This window comes from Aplysia californica, unplaced genomic scaffold (genome assembly GCF_000002075.1).
Source record: "Aplysia californica isolate F4 #8 unplaced genomic scaffold, AplCal3.0 scaffold00218, whole genome shotgun sequence".
NCBI lineage: Eukaryota > Metazoa > Mollusca > Gastropoda > Aplysiida > Aplysiidae > Aplysia > Aplysia californica.
The window spans coordinates 72,233-76,537 of record NW_004797488.1 but is presented as its reverse complement, the minus strand read 5'-3'; the positions used below and the strand labels follow the sequence as shown (position 1 = coordinate 76,537).

The 4,305-nt window shown below is 41.4% G+C and overlaps 1 protein-coding gene across 1 annotated transcript in view; it reads right to left on the bottom strand.

Moving 5' to 3' along the window:
• Positions 1-3,185, bottom strand: part of LOC101846886 — a gene marked incomplete at its 3' end in the record, with an annotated part of 11,712 nt that extends 8,527 nt beyond the window's left edge. Inside the window, 1 exon segment of the mRNA XM_013083217.2 lies at positions 2,732-3,185.
• Positions 3,186-4,305: the final 1,120 nt, after the last annotated feature.

Here is a 4,305-nt window from a genome sequence, read left to right as displayed (position 1 = left end):
CCATCTCTCTCTCTCTCTCTCTCTCTCTCTCTCTCTCTCTCTCTCTCCCTCTTTTTCTCTCTCTCTCTCTTTCTCTCTCTCTCTCTCCTCTCTCTACATGTGTGTGTTTACAACCCCATCGGCATAATTTAGATCTTTTATGGGGGGGGGGACTTCGGCCTTGCGGGTGAGGACCCACTCAGACTGAGCGAGGCACATCATCCAAGCAGAAAGACCGAGATACTCGACATTAAAGATCCAACGTCACCAGAAGAGACCGCATAAGAAACGAAACCATACGTCTACAAACTGGAATACCACCAGTAATAAAATTCATAGATCGTCAAAGAGTCAAATGGTCTGACCAGAATGCCCCAGAAACAAATAGCGGCTACAGCTTACAACACCCGAGAATTCGGTTTCAAATCAAGAGAAAGACCAAGAAAGACCTGGCTGCTGGGGGTTAAGAAGGTTCTGGAACAACAATACATATCTATCTCAGACACTACACACCTAGTACAGGACCGAAAACTGCACCTCCCTTCGACATCCTAGGGATACCAGAGGAAAGAAGACGTAAAAAGTAAAGATTCTCCCTACAAGGGAATCAAACTGATGTATCTTGCGTGCCACGGTGATGAAACTAACTGCTGCGCCCCAGACACCAATGGAGAGAGAGAGGGAGGAAAGGAGGGAGGAAGGGAGAGTGAGAGCGAGCGAGAGAGAGACAGAGAGAGAGAGATGACGAGTGTCAAGTGGATAGATAGATAGATAGATAGATAGATAGATAGATAGATAGATAGATAGATAGATAGATAGATAGATAGATAGATAGATTCGAAGACGTTTGAAGTTTCGAAAGTGTTTTGGATTTTAGTTTGACTTGTTTTTAATTCAGATATTTGATTTTGTTCCAGCGATGGAATAATAATATGGAATATTGAGGTAAAATACTATACTTGATATGCCACGGAGGTTGGGAGGGGGGGGGGTCAATAATATTAGTACTTTTATAAAGATTCGAACAAGATTCCTCCATACTGCGACAGTGACGCCCTCCCCTCGTATTGGTAAGATTGTCACGTGAAAGATCGATCTCTGTAAGTGGCTTCCGTAAAATTGCAAAAGTTCTATCTGCTCAGTACCTAGATTTGAGAAATCTGACGTAAAAAATGTTGAGTTTCCCAACATGTCAAGCTTTTTCGAATGCAACTCTTTGAATATCTTGATAAAGACTCCACTGGACCAGGTGATTTCTGACATCATGGTCCTGGTAACTCAAAACAGCCCCCAAAAATGTCAGGAAAAAAAACCTTTGTAACTCTAAAGTAGCGAACTAGCTAGTAATACAACTAGACCATTTACTGTAACAATAAGACAAGAGGGGACTAAGACCCACTTGTTTAGTAACTCATTATGTTCTGATAACAGAACAGGTGGTTGACGCACCACTGGTAGCTCTTACTTTTGTTTTTTCCCTCTGTCGTTTTCCTATCTCTCTTTTCTTACTCATTGTGTACGCACGTTTTTGTGACTAGTCGTTTCTCTCAACGCAATCCGAACTTGTTGGAACCGACGAACACAGAAATACCCCCCGGGGCGGTGCTACTACTGGAGTGTCTTTAGGCCATTCCCAAAGGGGGGACATTAACATGTTCTTATGCATTGTAGAATTCTAAATGGACTGATTCATCAATGCCATGCTCATAACTGTGCCTGAACTGCAACAGAGAACTGCTGCTTTTTCTTTCCTCTTCCTTACTATTGTTATTTTTCCTCTACTTCTTTTGTGTGTTTGTCACACTCTTGTGACTCGCTATTTCCCGGGTGCCTTGATAGTCGAAGTAGACTTTGTGCTGTTTTAGCTAGAGAAGTGTGAAGAGCAAGACTGGTTCCCAGTAAGGACTTCTCTGTTGAAATCCACCTCTTGGCGCGCATATGACCTTATGCATTTGTGAGCGCTGTAAAAACTCTTCTAAAACTATGTTCACAGAAAAAAGTAAAATTATTGTATGCGATAGGTTACAGTCGGCTTTAAACGTATGGTACCTTAGCAGATATGTCTCCCCAAATCAAAAGAGAAAAACACGCTAATCTCTTAATTTCTGAACTAAAGTCGACTCTGCGAAAAACACTTTAATAATAATGTCGACAAATTTATTTTCCCAACTTTGAGAATGCACAGTTAAGCCAGAAAAGAGGGAAGACAATGAGAGGATTGATATGCCCCCGAGGTCTAGGGAATACCAAAAGGCAGCAACCGTTGACCCCGTTGAGCATTCCTCTTTAGCTAAACGTAGTAACATTCCTCAATGAAGCGCATAAAAGTTCTGTAACGTCTTTTGGGAAAAATATTTTAAAAAATCAGTTACACAGTTCATATACATCGGGGCTCTAAAATTACTTGGGGGTAGCTGAAGGTAATTTTGATGCAAGCTTGGGCTACATCAGTTATCCCACAAAAACAGGTTTCATGAATTCAAAAATGAATTCACTACTGGTTTAACAATGTCCTAAATATTTACTAATACCAACTCAGCCCATGAACGATTCTTCAGATTATAGGCCTCTCTTTATCTATTTCTTTTTGCCACAAACCTGTGGGTTGCACTAATATTAAACTTTGGTGCCAAATAGTCGATGCAAAATATATAATTATCTTCCTGGGAGCCTCAATTGGCCTTCTGTCTCGAATTTAAGAACCCTGGTGTACGTAGCTCTTACTAAAAGACAAAAGATACTCACTTCGTTTATGCTTTTTCTTATATATCTACGAGCAAAAATCGGACACACATCATCGACATTTTCCACAGTTATGTTCAGACTTGTGACAGCAACGTTCTGGACGTCTACACCTTTGTCACGGGCTGCCAGATAGAGTGTGAACGACCGTCTTTCCTCGTAGTCCAGAGGGGAAACTAGGCTCAGCTCTCCTGAGAATAGAAAGGAAAAAAGGGATTCAACTCAGCTCAGTTGTGTAGCGATTAGGCGCTTCTCCATCGCACGTATAAAATTTGAGCTCGATTCGTACGTCTTTCTGCGGAAGGTTATATCCCCCTGAGCTCATATCGTACCATATCATGACATTATCATGTCATTCCCTGCCATGCGATGCCGTGCCGTATATCTTGCCATACAATGCTATACCTTACATCATATCATAACATAGCACAGCATAGCATAGCACAGCACAGCACAGCACAGCATAGGATACCATACCATACCAAACCATATCATACCATACCTTACCATATCATACCATACCACACTGCAACCTGCCACCCTATACTATATCATACATCACATGACACTATAGCATACCATTCCCGTGTGTACCACACTACACCATAGCCCGATAATACCACAGTATATCCCGTCGTACCACAATGCACGAAATCCGACCAGACCACCCGAAAATATACCATTCCAGGCTGACACCCAGGCCTTCACAAAAAACTTCACTTATATGACCTTATTGTGTTGTAAGTGCTGCAAAACTATTACTAAAACTAAACTAAACAAATATGTTCAAATATCCCGAGAAATATAATAATGTGAAAAAAGAGACAGAAGAACAAGCAAACAAACAAAAAAATATCCCAGAATCTGACATAAATCCGGGATTAGAGACTCAGGCCCGACGTAGTGCTCTAGGAAAAGCTCATTATATGAATTTGCCTCACTATACCCTCGGTTCGAACAAGGATTTTTCCGCCCCCCCCCCTGCCCACCCAGCAGTAATGTGTACAGTTATGAGTCAACAAACATTCAAAATTGGTACCCTCACGATTTTCAGTTTCTGACTACAGTCGTTTTCCCCTGTAACCTTCAAGTGCTTTACCTGCTCTTTCAAAATGGTAAGATTATTCGGAGTCGTTATCAAGATATTCAAAGAATTGTATTTGAAAAAGTTTGAAATACTGTGAAGCTCAAAGATTTTGACGTCAAATTTCTCAAAACTTGGTACTGGGCAGAAAGAACTTTGTATTCCTGGGTAGCGAAATGCAATCTATTATTATCATAATTCACCTGATTGCCCATCAATGGAGAAGTGTCCAGCGCTGCCATTTACGATGCTGTAAGTTAACTCGCCGTTTTGTCCCAGGTCACTGTCTTGTGCTGTCACAGTCATTACTGGACCTGGATGGACAAACGTTATGTAAGTCAAAGGCGGAAACTCAGTGAATCTTTTCCATCCTCAAGCTTGTTGTTGAACACCCTATCCGTGCTTCGTGTTTTACTGTTGTATCCATACGACGTGGGGAACTGTATGTTGCACTATTTTCCAATGAGGAAATGTACTCGTTAATCCAATCCGTACGCTTT